This window comes from Augochlora pura, chromosome 3 (assembly GCF_028453695.1).
Source record: "Augochlora pura isolate Apur16 chromosome 3, APUR_v2.2.1, whole genome shotgun sequence".
Lineage (NCBI taxonomy): Eukaryota > Metazoa > Arthropoda > Insecta > Hymenoptera > Halictidae > Augochlora > Augochlora pura.
The window spans coordinates 15,740,317-15,762,358 of NC_135774.1; the positions used below are offsets into that span (position 1 = coordinate 15,740,317).

Consider the following 22,042-nt stretch of genomic DNA (forward strand, 5'->3'; position numbering starts at 1 on the left):
TTCCTGTCGCGTAGAACGCCTTGGCCCGTGGCCGGAATAAAATTCGACTCGTGAGAAAATCGTTTTTCTCCGTGTGACCCGCGGCCTTGCGTTCACCTGCCCCCCCCCCCCCCCCCCCGCCACGTTTCCCGCTTTTTTCCCCGGGCGCAGATCGTTTATGTCTACTCCAATCGGCCGGCCTTGTCTGCGACGATAGTCATTGTCACGGCGCGCCGCTGGAACGGAGCAAATTGCAGTCGTGCAGTCAATGATTTTGCGAAAAAAACTTGTCCGCCTGCGGGCTCCCTTCGGCGCAGTAGTAGTACGTCTCCGCGAGCCGTTTCAACGAGCGAGTCCTGTCTGTCGTTGACACGTCGCATGTTCTCCTTCGCTAAACGCGATGCTTATCAGTACGGCGATTCCTCGTTCCTGCTCGTTTCGTGCCGTGTCTCTATCAGCCTGATGTTCCTTTGCATTTAATCGAATTAGAAAATCGACGGACGCGAACCAGCGAGACACGATTTCCTCCTACGTGTAAAGGTCGTTGATATCTGAATTTAGAAACTAGTTCAGAGAGAAATAGCGTCGCGAAAACGCTCTGTTTTTTTTAACAAAACGTAACGCTATTAAATCGAATAGGGGAAGACATTAAAATAAGATAATTAAATATCTAGAAATATTTATACCGTTTTGTCAACATTATACTATACAGTATAAGAATTTCTAAATCTTGTGAACGCGGAGTTTTCATGAAATCCGGTGATTAGCGATTTCAGGGTCTCGCGAGATAGAGAAAATAAATTATGTATCGGCTGGCTCCGATCAGGAAAACATTTCAATATCTACGCTCGCAGCGTTGATTCTGCAGTTGCTTGACGCACTCGATCGAAGTTTTATCAATTTTATGCAAGATTCTTGGGAGGATATTATGTAAGATTGTTATTGCGAGATATCGCGGATATTACTCATTCGCGGCGGAAATAAGTAGATCGGGAATATTATTACCCCTTCGAGGCGGCCGATTATCGCGGGCAAGTTCACGTTTTCGCGACAAGTGATTCACGGTTTCTCGTTGCGAATAATAATAACAAGAAGCCGAGGATTTGCACGATTTAACAGTGGGAGTACCGAACTGGCTCGAATACATTTACGGGGAACGTCGACCGGTCGACGAACGATTCCTTTCGCTTTGTAGTCGCCACGGTGTCCGGATCATTAAGAATTCGCGATAGGCAACTGAAATGTCTCATCGAGAAGTCGATGTTTCGTTACGTCACGTTTCAATATCGACTCGAATTTCCCGCCGCAATGATTGACAAACAATTACGTCCCATGCGTCGTCTTCTTGTGCGATTGTTTACTTATTTGTTTCCTGCGATTAGTAAAGCGATTAATTTTTTGCAGCGTCATTTTCGAGCGTCCAGTTATCGAGAGCGAGCATCTCCGTCGTGTTCCACCGTACGATTAGATCGCGAATGTTCAATGCTTGTACGCTTGACGTGTTATAGTTGTCAAAAAAATAATCGCACTATTACGAATTCAATCGCGTACAACGATCCGACATTTCGAGAGCGCGTTCCCGCGATTAGACGCGACACGCCCGGCATTTTCTCGATTTTCCTGCGGAAGGCGGTGGTTTAATCGCAGCCAAAGCGGCATACGAAATCTGAAATTGGTCATTCGACTCGTCTGACGGGATCTAGCGTTGATCAACGTCCTCGTGGAGAATTACGCTCGCCGAGTCGCGATAAAATAATGTTCTCGTCGGTCAAGGCCTCGACGACTTCATAAACCAGCGCCGGTGACTACAAATCGTTTCCTTCAGCTTGCTGCTCGGGTAATCCCCTGGACGTTGGCTGACACGACCTAGCACCGTCACGACGATAAAATCGGATCTGGGTTGCGAGACGCGAATGAGTCAGTACTCTGGGCGGCTGGAATGCCGGTTCCCGCCTCCGGATTCCTCCGTTCCACCGTTGGCAAATCGGTCGCCTAAAATCCACCATCGAGCTCCGTCGAATGCGTCGCGGTTACATCACGGCCGCGGATTTTCCGACGGGAGCTGTTTGCGACGCGCATTTGCATGAATCCCGTCGCTTTGCGACGCTGTTATCTCGCGATACGGTTCGCGATCAAAGATCTCTTTCATTCGTTACACGGCTCGGTCCGCGTCCCGATCGTCACGCTCCGCGGCTTATCCGTAGCAGTCTAGGACGGATCTAGCTCCGGGGTTGCGAGGAGCTGCGAGGCCACGCCCACCGGACAAGAGACGCGAATGCCGTGGACCCACCTTTTCCGAGTTCCAAGTTGCAAGCAACTGTTTCGAAGCTGTATCGGTGACCTGGGTCGATTTAGAATTCACGGAATCCAAGTATTGGTTACCTATTTCAGAACGAACGAATCTGTGAACTAATCTGTAGATCATGGTTATAGCAAGATAAACAGCACATTGTAAAAAGTCTTCGGACACCTATTGAAGTGCTATAACCTTTTTCAAGTTAGACCACATGATTTGATCTTTTCGGAGATGCTTATGGGACTAGTTTACTGCGCAATGACTAAACTGTAGATTTCTATGCAAAATACAAATTACCTGCTTAATACTTTCAATTTTTACACCTACAATTTCGTCATAAATGCATAAAAGTCTGATAACGACTGATACCCCCTTCATTTCGCTACTACTCGGAATGATAATTATAAAAAACACTTTAAAAATTATTTTCGCCGGTGTACTGTTAATTAGTACCACCAACGAAACTATTCAACTAGTTAGTCCAGTTTTAAAGTTATACCGTTTTAAAACGTGTTCTGAGGTTGTTTACACCCACCGTGTATCTCGCTCCGACGTCAATTTCTCCTAAAGCATTGCACGACGATCGTGAATTGCTTCGATCCACGATCCGCAGAATCCAGAAGCGTTTTCCACGCGCGTCAGACGAGCGAGGGCGGATCTTCTCCGTTCAATGACTCACCCGGCGATGATCGTTGATGCCAATGACGGAGCTAGTTTTCGACGCAGTCGAGAATTTGCGCAGCTCTCGTGCCCGGAAATGACTCGGAACTCGCTTCGATGTAGGCGCCAACGAAGACGTCGTCGCGTGTGCGTCGTTGAACTTAATTCGGACGCGCAGTTTCTCGCGATTGTAAACTATGGAAATTCACGAGCGGCTAAATGGGGGCGAGAGTCGTACGGCGTCGAATGTTCAAGCGGACTTTCGACACGGTGACATTATGGGGATAGTTACGAGCGCGTTCGAAAGTAGAACTCCGTAGGGGGCTTGGACGATTTATGGCTCGCGTGTGCTGGATTTTCCTTGGTGCATGTAATCGGGCACGAAATTACGGCGGAGGGCAGTCGTAGATAACGTCGGGAAGCTCGACGACTTTTCAGAGGCGAATTCGAATGATTTGAAAGCCATAGTGTACCACACTTGGGGCTGAGCCTGTAACATGACTTAATAATTTCCAGTATTACAAAGTTCGCGATCTTCGAACCTCCGTAACTTCGTCTAAAAAAATGTTACGGCATTCTGCCTGTGCTCATTTTAGAGCTTGAACTCTCTACTTTCGCACCCCATAATTTATTTCTTCTCTAAAAATTCTTTTCTGTCATGAATCTTTAATCAGAGCAAATGTCTGATTCAGCCTCCTCCTTTCTGTAATGATACAACTTCAGACGACTGTACGGAGTTTAACAATTTTTTCTACAGATTTAGTTTGATACAGTCTTAAAGAGGGAACTGACCCCTTTACAATGACGTCCGAAAAGTCAGTCTACGATTTTTTCTCACGGTTTCGTCGCGCCGTGAATGTAACGGATGCTGGGATCTCGGCGCGTTCGAATATCCGCATCGTGGACGGTCTTTCAAGCACGGAAATAAATGTGTCTCGATTTTATATACAACAAAGATCAAAGAGAGATCGGCGGTCCGATCGCGGAACCTGTGCGCAGTAGAATGAGACAGTGTGGTCAGACCGAGCAGCGATTTTATTTCAGGATCAGCGTGCGCGCACCTCGGCTCAGTCGCGCACCGACCGCCGCTCGAGCGACAGCCGTCAAGATAGTTATCGATGATTTGTTTCCCGAGAAAAAGTTTTCACGATATTCTCTCGATCACGAAATTGTGAAACGCGCGTCGCGGTTTCGTACGCGAGCAAACATTTTTCAACGGCGTTATCGAGACACGCGTTTCACGGAAACGCACGTGACACCGTGTTCGACGGCGTGTGTTTTCCCCCCGACGATGATTCTCTGTTTTTCCACGCGCCGTTCTCGTTGCATCAGACTGTTTGCCTACTTAACCGGGACATCTGACTTTGAAATTTGAACTCGCGAAACTGAGGCTTCAGGAAGCGGATTATCGTCTCGGTTAAAGTGACTTGCAGTTTCCGGTTTTGTTTGCTGGCCTAGATAAATATATGCAAGTGCTGTTAGTCTGGTTATCTATGGCGCGTAGTACGCGCACCCGCGGACGATAAACTAATAAATCAGTACGGGCGAAGTTTTTCGCAACTACGGCCGCGGTTGCGAGACTTGACGAAATCGCGATATTTAATGTTAGGTCGCTCGGAACGCGCGCGCGCGGTTGCTTTGATGTTCTCGCGCCGGAAACGATTTCGGCCCGGTGAAAGCGAACGCCAATGTTACGACCGAGCCGTGTCGTTCGAGTTTCATTTTCGATAAACGGACGACCATTTTTCACGATCCCGAACGCGGCTCGCGATTCTTACGGATTTCGGCAAACCGTCGGTTACTGTTACCGGGAGCGTTGCACCGAATTGCGAAATTTATGCCGAACGTTATCACAAACACCATTAGTAGTTGTCGCCGCGGTCATTTCTGTCTCGTATTTAACCGTTAAGTGTAGATCAGGTAAAGACATGCGGGGCTTGTTGAATGCATAATCAGACACGGAAGCCTGCATAAACCAACGAGGTTTGAATAGTTGGAACGAAAAAGCGAAGGTTTCGACGTGTCACGCGGGCATTAATAAATTTATTAATTCCGACCGCTAAAAGTAACAAACAACCGTGTGTTGTCTTGCAGCGGCACGTGTGCAATACAAATATGAAAAATTATACATCGCGCGTAAATCGCATAGTGTTTATATGTTGAGGGAACGTGGCAGGAAATATGGAAATAACGATAAGTCATGATCGAATATTCCACCATGGAAGGAACGGCAAATTTTCTGATCCCGTATACTAATTAATGAACGCAATTACGTCGCCATCTTTCGATCCATTCAACACGCGATCAAGACGCCGACGTTCTGAATCACTTTGCGATTCATTCAAGATCTCAGGTGGTAGCGACACTCTCTCTCTGATCGCGTTCAAGTGCAGCCTGAAATCCCGACGGAAGCACCGAATCCGTCGAAACGACGCGAAGCACTCGAATTTAATCCTACCAGCTAATTGCCTTCGCAGCGGCAGTTGCAACAAGGATGAATCACGGCTCGCAAATCCCGTGTCCGCCTAAACAGATCGTTTGTAAGCCAGTTAGGAGGATGTTGTCCGTCTCATGGACAATCTGGTTGCGAATCGGCCGCGAGGTATCGAACGCGTTTTCTGCTGCATTAGATTAGCGCCGATCCAAGTCCACGAATCTTGCCATCGCGCGATCGCAGCTTGCATCACTGCGCGGATGCGTCGCGGACGGAGCATCGCGCGTGGTTACCTTCAACCCTTGGGCTGATCTAACAGACGGCATCGTGACCGTCGATGACGCAGTAGCGGATCAGCTGTCGTTTTTGCAAGTTCTGTTCCAAATGGCGTAACGCCTACCGCGTCGTGGATCTGATTTCTCTGTGCGCGCGTAGGACTCTACCAGCGGCCATTTTGAGAGGACGACGCTAATTCGTTTAGTTCGTTTCGCATCAAAGTCTACAGTAAAGAACGTAACTTCGATAACGTAAATAGGTTGAGAACAATGTAACAGTATCGTCGAATCTTCTGTCATCTTTACTTTCCGTTCATCCGATTTTACCAAATATGCATAAACTATAGACGGTACATACAACATAATTACAGTAAATTACGCACAGAGTTTTCAACGTGATCGCAATTGCGATGACGAATCGATCCGACCTTAAAAATAGTCAACTAAGTGGCGATCGTTGGCAATCGTCGCTCGCGGATGTAAATGTTTCAATCTTTGCCGGCTGCTGTATAGCGTACATTGTAATAGTTCTCGAATGCCACTTTCGTCATGTTCAGCAGGCCAAAGACTCCCCGTGTCAGGGACGACGGACACGTATTCGCTGGCTGATCACGAGCATGCCGAACGCACGCACTTTTTTATAGACCCGCCGAGTTCTTTATAGCTGCCGGCTACGCGCAAGATTGTTCATTAACGCGACGCGACGGCCCGCGAAACGATCATAATTAAATTGCCAAGACCGCGACCTTTTTCCCCCTACGGTTCCCGGTAATTATCGCTGGCTCCGTTATCCCGGCTAGAAACGGGACCATTGTTCCGGAATGGGCTCTCGACTCCGTGGATGCCTGATTAGCGATCGCCTGCTTCGTAATTCTTGCGACAGCCGATCCGAAAGTCTGCGAGTCGCTCGGTAATCCTGAAACTTTTAGGCGTTCTTGCAGCTTCGATTTTCCATGACGCGAGTAGGCGTGGCCTGCTAGCTCCGACTTCCGTAGATCCTCGTTCAATTTTCTACGCAATAATCCAGATTCCTTTAAAGCGATATCAGTGATCTGATAGAAGCTTATCTTCTCTTCGGTGCTTCAAATGTCCCAATTGGGCCCCGCTTTCCTCGCAGTTTTCAATTTTCCCAGAATACATTCGGTGTACCAGACAGCAAAGCGAGTGTATACTCAATTTAGAATAACTTAGCAGAAGCTGATTTCCTGTCAATTTTAATCAAAGCTGCAACAGTTCTCTGTCTTTGTCTCGCTACAGAAAATGTCCCAAGTGGGCGTGGCCTCGCAGCTCCAAGTTTCCCGAGGCTATCGTCTCGAGCATGAACCTGCGTCCGTGTTTGCTGCATAAGCCTAGAATCCACTCGACAGTGTGTACAACAGCATCGCCAGTTCTCGAAGCATGCTCGAGCGTTCCAAGACCTTCGTTTCCCTGCTTTCGACGCAAATAAAGATCCCCGTGTTTCCGCGAAGCCACGCACGCTGGTCCTTGTCTTCTACGCATCCGTCGGTTCCGTTATCTGCGCGTCGCGGCGAACATCTCAGCGTCGCGTGCCAAATACTTCCCCAGCCGGTTGCGTCAGACCGTTTCGGGACCCGTGGATCGCCATGATCGCCGAGCAACCGCGCGCGGACGTTTACCTCGTTTCCGTCCCGGTGTGCCTCGCTCGAACGAACCGTGTCTTCGAGCGCGGCGAGCGGACACGAGCTGACAGCGGCAGACGCGCGCTATTCCACACGCGGCGCAGACATATGCACAAAGCGGGTCGACGACATCCACCCACCTGCACCGCGACAACTATACCGCCAGCCTTGACACCCCACGATCGCTCGAATCCGCCTGGCACGCGCTGCTTTACACGCTCTCCGATTCCGATCGTTGTTTTTTCCGGTCTCCGTGTCGTTCGCGATCCACGCACTCCCCGTTTCGAGAGTATAACGCATCGGTCGGTCCTTGGGTGAACGCATCTGTGTAGTTTAGACCGCGTCGTCCCGGTTACTATGTTTCCGATCGGAGGAGTTGTGTCGTTAATCGCGGTGATTAATGCGTCGATCGAACCTTAGAAGGATGCGTCCGCGTTACGTTAGACCGCATCCCAGATAGAGTGCTTTCGATCGGGCGGAGCGTCGTCGATGGTAGAGATAAATGCTTTGTGATTAATACTTGGTAGAATGCATCTGTGTAGCTCAGATCGCGCCGGTAGAAAGACGTATTCAATTATGGAAATCGTTGGTGATGCGGAAGATAAATGCTGCGATAAAACTTGCCATCAGATTGTGGATCTTTTTTGCGAAATTAAAGTGGCACGAGTGCTAGAAGCAGAAGTTAAGTGGAAATGTATTTCTTCCTTTAGTCATTTTAATAAGTCAAGGAACATTGCGTTCACTTGACGACTTTAGAGATTTATACACGTCACTTGTACATTTTTCTCTCCACTATTTGAACGAGTCATTGATCGTCTTGATTATTTTACTAAACCGAGAAGCTGTAAACTCGTCGAGTATCTCTACAGTTTCGACGCGCTCATTTTTCTCTCCCGATCATTTCGATAATCCAATAATCTTTGAATTCGCACCATGACTATATGTATTCGTACTTGATCCGTTGATCACTATGTCTCGCATCGACGTTTCTCGATGGAGTCTCAACTCATCCACAATCCTGTTGTCCATAATGTATGCCGCAAAGTGCGAATTTACGTTCGAGGAAAAAAGGATAAGAAGTCCATCGTTCAGCGGTGCCAAAAGATAGGCAAAAGAGGAAACATAAACCAAGGACAAGCTCGTAAACTCACGAAAAGTCGAGACGCTGGTATTTTTACAACCATTGGGGAGACGATCTGGGACCAAGCGAAACTGTCCATCGAATTTCAAATAAAATCATCCGCTCGAAACGACGCAACGACTGCAGCCGCTGTTAATTCATTTACTTTTATTTTCGATGATCGTTTCGGAACGACTCTCGCTGACTTTCTAATCGGCTCGTCACCGTTCCATCACACTCTCGAGAGCGCGAATCGCGATCCGATCTCAATCTCTCGCAGATCAGTGTCACGGATTCCCTTGCACCGACACCGCAGGTGGATTCGCGGTCATTAATCTCAATGCCATAACTTTCTTTTCGTTGCTCGATTTATTATGCGAGACGATGCTCACGGTTCGGTCCGACGACGTGACGTATCGATGGCTATCGAACGAGAAACATCGGCGAGACCGAGATTTATGGTCGGTGGGTATAGTTTAAGACGGGACGCGCCGGATCGCTTCGCAATAAAGAGTCTAATTATATTTTCGCGCCTGAAATTAGCGGCGTGGCACGGGTTGGCCGAACTCAAGGATATTTTTCGCGAACGATCGGAAATACCACTTGCGCCTCTCGTGTGCAATAATAGTGACTCATAGGCAAACCAGAGGAGAAGATATATCGAATATATCTTCCCTTCAACAATCTGCGCCAATGCAACGTCAAAATCACAGGAACAAAATTCTGAAAAGAAGAAACACGTTCTACAATGTATAAAGAGTCTTCGACGAAATTTTTCGGCAACTTCGAACTGCTGTAACTTCGCGTAAAAAAATCGCACACCGTTCTACTACCACTAATTTTAAAGAGCCAAGTTTCTATTTTGTCGCTCTGGCGCTAAGAATATTTTCAGATTTTTCTGCTCGACATTACAAGAAACTCGAAGATCGACGTAAATTACGATTTCCTGAATTTCGTCGACCAGTCTTCATGAATTACGGCATATCATCTGTCAAAATCAACGCTGTCCGTTCTGAAGAACGACAAAGCGATCGTCGCGTCGATGGAAAGATAGTATTCAGCGTCAATTTCCCATAGCGGACAGAGGACGATTTACGATCGTCTCCTCGTTCACGCGTATTCGCGCGGGTAAGGCGTATTTTCACTCTTTCCTGGCAAACCAATACGGAGCCGAGGCGCACTAGACAGATATAATCGGCCCATTAGGGAGCGCACGTGATGCCAGCATGAATATAAAACTTGTTTACAGGTCGGAGCGACTCGATCGCCGCTGTAATTCCGTGGAATAAGTTGCAATTGTGCCGGGGAACCTTGACTTCATTGCCGCGGGCTCGCACCTCGTGGTGCGTGCAGCGCGCCGCCGATCCTTCGCTCGTCGATCGACATTAGAAAACTGGTAAACAACCGGATTAACGGTCTCTGCAGTCGCCTATCTGGTCGGGAGGCATTTAATTCGTTTTTAATTCTGAACAACGTGTCGTAGACTGAATATTTTTCGACCAAACTATAGGTGAAATTTCGAAAATTCAAGCTGCGGTAATTACAATGTTTAAAAGGATTAAGAACAGTAAGGATACTATTAACTGATGTTATTTTTCTTAGTGATTAACGTAGCAAACTATAAAGAAGATATGAGTGTACGTTGGAGCGATAGTTGAATCAAATTGTTGATTCATTCTCCCTCCGTGATGCAACGTAACACAGCAGTTTGCTGGATAGGGAAGTGCAGGGGATTCCGCGAGTCGGCAAACGTTATTCCCGGCACGGGTAAACCACTCTAATTTCTAGGAAGAACGTCTTCAAGGCGAGCTCTTTGTTTAAGAGAGTTTGCGAGGCTCGGATTCAGAGGCGAATTCGACCCTCGGCCGTGCGAAAAGGAACGTTTTCGCGTGGCCGTGTCAATTAGTGATAATTAATCGGATAATGGCAGCCGACGGTCCCCGAGATCGACGAGGAAGTCTAATTAACGAGGCAGGCCCGCCTTAACTTTCGATTGCTGAGGCCTTTTAGGAGCCGTCCATGGGAGCTGAATTTCTGTTCCGTTCTCAAGGATGCACCGGCGACGATCCTTGGGCATCGTCAGGATTACGTGGTTTTTACGTCGCGACCGATTCCTCGCGTTCCAACGGAGTTATTACGGGGAATGCGTCGACACATTTAATCGCGGTCCTTTGTTCTAGCGTTTCTCTTTTTTCCCGCCGCGTTCCTTCGCCGTCGTCGAAACCGCGCCGACGACCGTCCTCGTCGCTCGAACGGAAATAGTTTGATGTTTTTCGCCGTCGTAGCGCCGTCTCAATTATTTTTCCGCGAACGAACGGTCGCGTCGGACTTTCGTAACGTCAATGTTAAGGAAACAGCTAATAGCGCCGTTGAATAATCCATTATTTTCAATGAACTCCGCAGTTCGTTAGCGGGAACGGAGTTCGGAGCTGTACGCGGCGCGTTCGCGTTTGTCGGGCCGAAAAACAGCCGAGATATGTAAAAACGAGGAATTACCTGGTTGCTTTTTCTTTTAGATAAATAATGTATCGTGACTGTATAATGGGCACGTGTTATAATTATCTTTATTTGCGCGATATTCCGAGAAGAAGCGTATGCTTGTGACAAATGGCGGCGTTGTTACTACACGCTCGGAACGATCACGTGGACGGGTTTCATTTACCTGCGCTCGTCATGTAATCGTCTGACAGGTTTCCCGGCTTTAGTTTCTCGAAAAAATCTCCGCGCGAAAGCGAGAGAAAAATTGCGGTCATATTCGAAGCACGGCGAACGAATTATTATTTACAATAAAGCTGTAAGTTCTGACAAATTTCTTACTATTTAATGCGAAAGTTTATACAGCTCTTTCGTATACAAATAGACGGCATTTTTGTAACTGTTTTACGCAATCTGTGTTAAAAAGACATTACGGTATTTTCTATGAAATTACAAATTTATGCGTCGAGATATTTATATTCGAGTACGAGTAATCGTAAGCACATTACAGGCTGTTTTATTTATGGGAGATAATTCCGCTTAAATGGTGTCCTTCGCTGCGTAGACACTGTCCAAGCGGTTTCGTAATATTTCCCATTACGCGTTTTGTAGCACATCGCGAATGTTTTCATTCGATCTCTGAAAACAAACAACGCGCGATGGGATTTTTATGGAACAGCTTCGCACAGCGTGTACACGCGAAGAACTCCATTTAAGCGAAATTATGTTCCGTAAATAAAACGACGCGTAATATACATCGGACACTATTGTGTGCCAATAATTAAACGAAAATAAAATGAATTGTACTATCGATTTTTAATGTGGATGATCGAAGCTTCTACGTGGAAATAAATATCTGGATAAATAAATTTATAATTTTCTATAAAGAAATTGCCAGGCTCTTTTAGCCACTAGAAACAGTAACACTTAATTCAGTGGAAGAACAAATAAATCAATAAATAAAGAAAACGCCGCGGCAAAGGTTTTGCGCAACGGTTTGCGCTAACGACACAAAAGGACTCGATATCTCTGATTGGTCGTTAAAAAGCCGACGCACCGTAACAAGCCTCGCACCGTAAATCACGTTCGCGTACACCTATTTCAGCCGGCTGTGCGTCATGTTCGAGAGGGAGAGAGAGAGGGAGAGAGAGAGAGAGAGAGAAAGGTCGCGTGCGAAAGGGTTAATCACGGTGTCACAATAACATATTATGCGCCACGGATATATACAAGTCGACGAGGAGGAAACAAGATAAGGCAGCGAGCGTTTGCGAAACCGCGCCAATCTCATCTCCCGCGCGCGTTATCTTGGCCGCGTGGGTGGCCCAGATCGATACGCTGCAGCGCGGGCATTAACGCGCCAGTATACGCTGCAGGTGTTCCCCTTTTTCTGAACAGCTGTCCACCGATAAGAGACAGCCGTTCACGGTTTGGAGGGCTCTGTTAAACCCGATTATCCGGAGTTCGTTCGACCGAGCGACGAAAAAACGTGCCCAAAAGGGCAAAAAGTGAGGCCGCCGTGCCGTTATCGCCGCATATCGCTGTCCGAGCCGAAATTGAACTATTTCTCAACGTCGGCAATTAATCAGTGACATTTAGAACGAACTAGTAGCACGTGACTACTTCAGATGCATTGGTTTACGATATTTTCATAGGTTTTTATCATTTTAGTGTACGATTCTATTAGAATTCTAATTTTCTAATTTATCTATGTAAAATATTTTATTATCTATATTATTTTATTATCTTTATATAAAATATTTTATATAAATATTTTACTATCTCAATATTTCTACAGATGCCTTAAACGTCGCGAAATAGCGATCTTAATTAAAGTTTCATGTTGAAACATCGGACGAGAAATGTCGCCGCGCTATTTTCATCTCCTCGAAACGAATAAAGGGTGGATCGTACAATGTTTAGTTTGCGGGAGGATCTACGGCCTGACGACGATAAGTGAATGGTCGCTGGGTCGGCCGGACCTAATTAGGTTTTATTTATAGGAAAGAGGAAGAGGAAAAACTCGCTCGTGAACGTTGCTTTAATTACGCTTGGCCGGTGTAGCATCCAGTCCCGATGACTAGCGAAACGGGGAGACGGTTTTTACAATGGGCTCAATTATGTTCAATTAATTTGCGGCGCCTGAAATGCTACTTCTCCAAGCCGCGTTCGAATGACTCACGCAACGAGGCACGAGCTTCTCCGCGCGTTTCCTGCTCGTTAAGCGTATACGTACTCGCCGCTGCGGTTTTTTTACCGAAAATGTTTCAGCCCCGAAAGCCGACGTCAGGACTGGTGACGATTATGTGGAGCAATCGTGTTGCAGTCGAACGTCGTAGGTGCCCGTGAATCGCGCGAAACGCTATTCAAGAAACAGACGTCGGTGACGCGCGGTGAACGCCGGAGAGACGATTACGTTGATTCATGCAACGAGGTAGTTTCCAGTTGTTTACGAACTCGTGACGTCTTCGATCATTAAAACTTTCGTGCGACCTCGTCGAGAGCGTCATTCGAGTTCCGTCAATAGTTGACGCGCTGTGAGAACGTTCCGTCGACATTCTAGCCTTGGCCCCTCGCATTTGCCACATTGTTCGTCACCGGGAAACAGGAAGTTTATCGGCGATTATCTGCGTCAAGACCCGCAGCATCTTACGTTCGCGCACGGGGTCGTATAATTACCGGAGGAAATGATGCCTCTTTTATGGAAAAGAACGCTTCCTTTCTTATGCGGCCGCGTTTATCTCGGCCGCCGCCGCCGCCTCGGGAGAATTCAATTTATTCTTTTCGCTGGTACGGTGGAGTGCAGAGCGTGCGACAGCTTTCCGGAATTGTTTCGTAGGTTTTACTTTTCCCGCGTTCGCTACCCTCGGAAATGAAAATGAAAATTCCACAGCGTCGCGTTACAAAATTAGAGATTGAAAAGTGAGATTATTAATCGATAAAAAAGTATAGTCGAGACCGAAGGATTTCACAGCCGACGAACTCGTCGAACATCTAAATCTGTTTTGTAAAAACAGAATCAGCGAGACGAGACTCCCGACTAAACGATTCCGCGAAGTTTCGCGTCTCTGCAGCACGTATAACGAATATACTTCGCGCACGAAGTTCAGGCGCCGCAAATTAATTTGTTAATGATTACAAATTAATTTGTAATTGAAGAAAAGTGTATTAAACTCTGCCAGCGCGTTTTGCTTCCGATGAAATATGACACGGTCGATCGGCCGATGACAGTAAAACGTCCGCGGCGCATTTGCATCTGGTGTCGCGCGGTTAATCTGTTTTCTCGGGAGCCGCATGGATAACAACATTTTCCTTTGATCCGGATCTAAAATTGAAATTTCTCGTTAACGGCGACGCGTAATCGGAATATTTCGCGACGGCAAAGAACCGTCTCGAATATAGTTAACGAGTTTTTGCCCTGGCCGAACGATAACAGCTTATCCGTCGTAAGAGCGTTTCGGAGTAAGCTCGACGATGCGAACACTTCGGAAAATTTATTTATTTATGCGTGCCGGACAATACGCGGGTGAAACTCGTTTCATAAATAGCGCACGGTATTTAAGACCGAAAAGCTCGCTCTCTCTCTCTCTCGATAAAGGGAAAAAATACCGACGACGGTTGAACGAACGCGCGAAACGACGGGAGCCGCGGTTCGCCCGAATTTCGCCCGAATAGCAGCAGCTGCGAATTGCGCGAACGACGGCGATGAAACAAGGGGGAGCAATGGAAAGTACGGAAACGAGGACAACATTGTAGACACGCAGTTTTGAAGCGAATTTCTGGCAGCATTCCTGGTGAACGCCCGCAGCGAAATTGCAAGAACTAGCGCCGGAGGTCGAGCCAGACTGTCTACCGCGACGGCGGTCGACATTGACAGTGTCAACCGGTCGACGGGAAAGTCGTATGCAGCATTGTGTACTTTCCAAAAACCGGTAGCCCCATGTTTTCTCTCTCTTTCTCGTCGCCGCGAACAACGTAGTTTCTTGCGGATTTAACTCGAGGCTTCGTTACGCTCGCGGATCGATTTATCGCCGTTAACCTTGGACACTCGCGGCGTCGCGTTTTCGTCGAGGATCCGAGCCAGCGTCGGTACCGTCGCAGCAAGAATTTCGAGATTATTGACAATGTCTCGTCCCATTTGGTTGAAAACTGACTGAGCAAACCCGTACAGCGCCTGCGTCGCCTTCTCGTCGTTCTCGTTCGTCTCTCTCTCTCTCTCTGGTTCTCCCTCGCGTTTCTCTCTGGGTCGAGTCGATTGACGCAAATCACAGGGAGCAGTCGGCGCAGGTGTTACGGTGCTCTAGGCCCCCGTAAATTCAAATTTAGACTCGTCTTTTTACCATTTCTCCCGGGAAAACTTTCAGCTGAAAGAGTATTGGAAAAGGGGTAGAAGACGGTCAACCCTTTGTCAAAGGGTTCCGGTTTGCCTGTGATCCTTGTTGCAAGAGGCACACGTGGTTTCATTGTATTTTAGATTTTTCAACAGGTTCCTCGTTTGCGATTGGAGGATTTCGAATTTTATGCATTTATGACAGGGGGAGTAGGTGAAATCGAAGACAGTGAAATGATTAAAAAAAATAGAGTAGTTTTAACTTATTTAAAGTATCAGAGAAGCAAATTATACTTAAATTGTATTTAATGTATTCTTAATGCATTCTTAATTTATTATATATTTAATTTATCCCTAATCCTTAATATAAACTCTCAAAAAACATTCATCAGTGGCACGTTGCTACAGTGCTCAGGATTAAGACTTCGATCATACCGCTTCGAATCTATTAAAACTATTATCAAAAGAAATAAACGTCTATGCAGTTCCTGTTGCGATAAACTCGAGAATAGTGATCGCAATTGCATATTGCAACTGGCAAACAAAATATAGCAAATGTAACGAAGCGACGCGCGGGGGGCGCGCAGATAAGCAACACGATGAAAGCTGGCTCGACAATGATCTAATTCGCAAAGATCAGTTTTATTGCTGGTCCGTCAGCCTCGTTTGCGACGCGCGACGTCGGGACCAGCCAAGGGACGTCGAAAGCAGAGCCACACGGGGTTGTGCGGATGGCAGATGACGATCAATCAGTGCGCGCTAACGGAGAAAAAAGAGAGAGAGAGAGAGAGAGAGATCTCTTCGCCGAGAAATCGCCGAGGCTATTTCCATAACGGACGACTGTTTATCGTTATCGATTAGTGTACACACGGCTTGCCGAGGCAAACAAGTGTCATCGTGGATGCGGTGACGTCAATTCGCGAGTGACAAGGAGGCGGTTTCGTGCGTACTTTTATCAGCACGATTGAAGGTAGCGCGGCTGTTGTACGCGCGCAGAAGAACCGGGCGTCGTAGTAGCCGCCTTCGACGAAAGCCTTTCGGTGGAAAACTACGTCACGCGACGCGATGCGTTTTAACGGTCCGCGGGACTACATTATTATCTAGTACAAGCATTGTTAGCCGATCGAGGTGAACCACGTCCGGTTCGATGACTTCGCTCCCGGAACGATCGTGAGTAGACGTTCCTACGATCTTATCGATCGTTTCGCATCTCCTTTTTACAACCACAACTAAAAAGTGTTCGATCGTTGGCGTCGCCGTCGACGAAGTTACAGTGCCACTGATATAGACCGTGAATGTTTATGCAAAGTAGACATTGTGCGATCTATGTCTCTAGGTCGTTTCAATCGACTGGAAATAATTTCATATAGGGGTCTATAGATTTTTTAGATGACCGAGCAATGAAGATACAAGAATTTAACATCATTGTTACCACTATTTTCAACTTTCCAGAACTGTTGGAAAAATGAAATAGATTTTTATTCGACCACTGTTACTTAAATACATATTTACATAGCAAATTTCGATCATTTTATTCAACACGGTAATTGTTTAAATAAAAGACTGTCTGCGCGTGTCGCTATTATTCGGTCCTCGAAATATTATTGTTCGCAAATTTGCGGAGGCAATCAATTCTTAAATGTAAATCCAGCTGCTCCGAACTCTCGTTGATTCTGCATGAAAGATTAATGAACGCGATCCACTGTCGCGAAAATAAATTGATTATTCGCTGCACCGAAATTTTTCTCCTACCATTCGCTCCCTGCTACATTTACCAAAATCATTTTTAACCGGAACAATTGATTCATTGTAGAACGGGGGTATGTACATACTTGGTTCGTTCTATCGACCACTTTTTCCGATCGTATCGAACGGGTCTCCGATGACGAGACGGTGGTGATTAAGCGATCGAGGCGGTCGATCGATGCGCAACGGTGTCGAAGTTCATCGCGATCGATAAATTTCACTTTCGCCGTACAGCCATCGACGACGTACGTATCCGTGCCGATGTATTTGCCGTTTCATCGGCGAATCAATGTTTGCGCCGTCACGCGAGTTTCGATTAGGGCAATCGGAGGCGCGGAGTATTTTCGAAATCCGATGACCGGACTGCACTCTCGTGAATGAGAATCCGTAATCGGGGTCAGTGATCCTGTGTCGGACCCAGGGGCTCGGTTTCTTATCAGTGAACGATTATTTTCGTAACCATTGGTGCAGATGTTTTTTAGCCTGACTTCACTGACGAAGATTTGTTTAGTTAACGAACGAACTGTTCGATGCTATAATTATTTAATACTGTACTCCTTTTTGGGTATAGCTATTCGTGATTTATTTTTTAGTACGCCCGATAATAGTCTTTCTTTAGGGAGACATATATTGAGTTTATAAATATTGTACCTCTTCTTACGTATATCATTTTTTCACTTATTTTATCATACGCTCTATAATATTCTTTTTAGAAAAATCAATACTCAACGTAGTGTTTTAATTCGCTTCTAATAATTTGCAATAAGACCTGATTGTCTTTATTGACGAACAAATTACGTTAAAAACATTTTTGCTCTCGACGCAGAAGACGACGATCTCTCTTAAAAGTCCACGACGGGGCGAGGATCGCGTTCAGTTGCGTCATTAGCAGGATATTTTTCTGGTCCAACCCGGCGAACGACGGGTAAAGCGGTGTCTCGCGAAACGACGTTTTCCCCGGGACGGTCTAACAATAGCCCCGCGATCCTCCAATAAAACGAGTCGAACTCGGCGGGATGGACGGCACGCGATGCGGAAAAGGGTTGCAACGGTGCGCCGTAAAAGGCGCCCCATGATCCAGAAGAGACCGGCGACCACCCGCTAGAATATTTATTGGCCGTGCAACCCCCGCGGTGACGTAACCTTCTCGGAACGAGCGGGCGGCCCTGTAATTGGATTACCGATTAAATTGAAACGCGCCCGTGGAACTCTGATTGCCATTATCGTCGCGTTGTGTCCGCAACGATACCGGGGGGATCGGCGCGGAGCGCACGGCAAATCGAAACGCTCCGGACGAGACCGCACAACGATAAAAATGAAAAGCGATCGTGTGGCCGGCGCGTTTACTCGGGGAAACAATTGATAAGGCGATTAGGTGATCTCCTACCTGCGCTGGTGATTCGCAGTTGGTAGAAGCTTACTTGCGATTAGTAGACCGCGGATTTTATGCGCTTATGGCAACATTGGAGAATCGTAATTTAAAACACTGCAACGATTAGATGAATTACAAAATATCAATTATTTTAATATAGAGAATCATCATAGGCAGAATGTGGATCTTTATGCGAGATAAAAATGATATAAAAGACGACTGCGAGAATCAGAAATTGAGTAAATATAAATTATTCGTTTTAATAACTACGATAAGTTGAAAGCAGCACTCATAACAGCGAATGCCTCTCGTGTCTTCACAATTTTACAAATTTATTTGTTTTGTCTTCACCTACATTTTCCCAGGCAAACACTCGGACGTGTTTGACACGTGCTAAAGATTTCCAAACGATAATGGTCGCCGATATTTAAGCAGTCGGTAGAGCGTGGTCACGCGACGAATATACATAAATTTTCTTTTAAAGAATTCTTACGAACGAGAAACTCCTAATCATCGTAACAGCGAGGATAATGGCACGGCAAATGGTTCTGGGAATACTTTATCCCGCCGACCACGTCCACGCTGTTTCGCATTTCGTCCGCGCATTATCCTGACACGCGCAATTTCACATTCAACAAGTTGTTCTGGTTCTGTGCACCTTTTACGGGCACACCGGTGCCGGCAGTTAACGCGTTAATAGTCCTTCTTCCTCCCAGTTTACGACTTTCATTGAGTAGATACGTATTCCTTAATGGCGTGTACGAACTATAAAAGCCGCGTTTACGACGAACATGTGTCACGATATTTTCGGAATGTTGGTTGGTGTAACATATTAAAGGAAGAATGCGCGCGCAACAGGTATTCGGCGGGGAACAATTAAAAAATTGTTGAAGACCGGCCGACCAATCGTTGAAGACCCATCGTCACGCTTCGTCGCGACAACGGAATATTCGTTCGCGGTTTATTGTCCTGATCGAATCGCGGATTTTGCGAATACCTGGCGAAAGAGGGTGACCGAACGCACGGAATAAGAATAAAGTCATCGATGGTATTTAAGGGAACCATGTCGGCAACAATTTATCGAAACTATTAAAAGAGATATGCAATCCTCTTCGGTCTCCGTATGCTGCAACAAAAGTTAATAGCAATGATCTAATGCAATCTCTTCTGCGTTAGTCAGATGTGCATTATACGTCTTCCACGTTTCTAGAGGATCGGAAGCGCTGTTTATAAGTAACACGTGACTCAGCACCGTTTCAAATCAAATATTGCCACTTATTCTACGCTCAGTCATTGTTGCTATCGTGGTGAACATTTTTGCAGAATTTAATGTTTTTTTCTTTTTTTATCTAGTTGCAGGTTCGGTGTATAATTTGGCTAATTGCAAGTACAGGACGTAATCAGTTTCTACCGTGTCAGTTATTATGTTAAAAGCGAATGAACAGTAGACCGCGGATTTTATGAGAAATAGTAAAATCGTTTACACAATTTGGATCTGTTGTTGCGTGGCTGCTAGCTCGTTAATGTTATCGAGAAAAGGAACAACTATCCATGTAGTTTTCATCTTTATTTTGCATAACGAATTAATACCTATTTAGCTGCAAATTTTTGCACTCTTGCAACGTATAGTCTCTTCGACTACGCTAAAGTGTGCTTTCTAAAAACATTGATCGGCGGAAACTTTCTAAATAAATAGAAACGTTTTCGAAGAGCAGCACACGACCGACTATGTAGACAATTTTTCCAGTTAGCGGTTGTTCAATAAACGAATTTCCGCAGAATATCGGCCGGAGAAATTGTGAAAAGATTGCGCAACGGCGCTAATAAATGGGGGAGATTGTCACGCGACGCGTCGGCCATTACGTTACCGAACAAAAGTTTCTGCGAGACCCGCACGTGTCTCGAGCTTTTTGCAGCTCGCTTTTTTTTTTAATCAATTAACTCTGTGTATCGACACCGCGGGTCGTATGCTAATCTTAATAAACATTTAACTATTCGGTTTCAAACGCGCGCGCGTGTCATTTCGCTGGGTCATTGGCGTCGGAATGTTTCCCTCTTCCACCTAGAATCTGCTCGCGATTAGCATAATAGCTGGGATTAAAAAACAGCGATGCGTCGAGTCCGGTCGAACTGCGCCGCTCAGCTTTTTTATTTTTAAACGATCTATACAATTTTTGCAAAAGTAATTTTCGACCGTAAGACGCTTTGATAACTAAAATTACCTTTGCAGTAGCTCACTTATCGAGCGCTGTAAAGTTATTTTAGTGCAGCAAACTAGTTCATTTAAAATTGAAATACATTCAAGGCATTTAGTTCTAAAAAAAAGTTATTTTGTTTTAAAAGCTGTTCGAAGACTTTTTGCCGTACATCGTACATCGGCGACAGAAATTGAACGGATAAAGTGCGAGACCTTTCATTTCAGACAATCGTCGTTCAGAGAAACGTTGCTTTAAACAAACGCCTGCACTCTTAGACGTCGCGGATCTGCAATTGTCGGAGAATTACGAGCGCATATCCTTTCTAGCACACGATCGTCGTTCCGCCTCCCACCGATAGCGTGCTCCCGGTATCTGCTCGCCGCGCGATGTTTGCCACCGCGGAAAATCTAGAGCAAATACGTTTACGTTTGAAGTCGCTGCGTCGACAGATAAGCCAGATATCGTGTGTCTGTCGAGGATGAGTTTCGGTCGATAATTCTTTTAATAATCGCGCTTTCTTTGCGGGGGAAACGTCGCGAAGAGGGTCGCCGGAGAAAAGCGGAGGAGAAAGAGAGAGACGTCCGCCGGCATTCGACAAAGGTTAATCGAATTATTTCCACCGGTCGGCGTGCCTCCCATAATGTTTTATTCATCGACGATAAAAAGGGGTCATGGGTCGGGCCGCTTTAATTCTTCGGCCAGCAATAAACCGCGATCGCTTCTGCTGGGCATAATCATCGGTGGTGCGCCGTTTGTCGCCCACCTAGAAGCCCGCCGCGACTTCGGGCTCCTTCGCTCGGCCCTTCGCAATCGACCCTGATCCCGGGCAACGTTGATTAAAACGTCTACGAAACGTCTGCGGCGATTTTAGAGATACCGTGAACCTTCTGCCGCGCTGTCGTCAAATATTTGGAGTACCCGCGATTCGATTGTTCTTCCTTTTTTTTTTTCAGCCACCAGGTATTTCCCGGTCGGCGAAATAAGCTTCTCTCTCTCTCTCTCTCTGCTCCTGATTTTCACGGTATTTTCCAAACGGTGGAACAAACTGTTTGACGCAAATGCCAACTGTTTAGAATATCGCTTTATCGTTAATAATGTATGTTTTTAGTTTTATCTGCGTGCACGACATTTGTTCCGTCAGCGGAGTGCATTTTTCTCGCTTGACTTTTACGATATGTCGAGACAATGGAATCATTTTCTTGACACAATTGCCAAGTGTCTAGTATACCTAGTTCTTTATTGACAACACAATGTATTGTTATATCTAATGGAGTGTCACTTTCCGGCCAGCGGAATAAATTTCTACCTTTTTCCGGATTTTTTACTTTTTAAAAAACGCGACGGAATCGCTCGACATTCTTTTCAAAGCGTTTCCGTGTCCGAAAGCGCGCGAGCTTTGTCACGATGTATACCCACGAATTTGATTATCGCCATAAGTACGTTCCGCCGTGCAGTCTACAGTTGCTTAGGGCGGTTAAGATACGGAAAGCAAGCGCGCGTCATTTTTCTCTCGAAACATC

General features: G+C 46.2%; 1 protein-coding gene across 2 annotated transcripts in view; it reads left to right on the forward strand.

The window, feature by feature from the left end:
* The window catches only part of LOC144468094 (uncharacterized), a 40,090-nt gene that overhangs the window by 3,828 nt on the left and 14,220 nt on the right, over positions 1-22,042 (forward strand). Inside the window, exon 1 of one of the 2 annotated variants that reach the window (XM_078177275.1) lies at positions 16,324-16,376. The exons of the other annotated variant lie outside the window; for it this stretch is intronic. The gene's annotated coding sequence lies outside the window, so the exon portion shown is untranslated. Of the gene's footprint in view, positions 1-16,323; positions 16,377-22,042 lie in introns of those variants that run through there. 2 annotated transcript variants of the gene reach the window in all.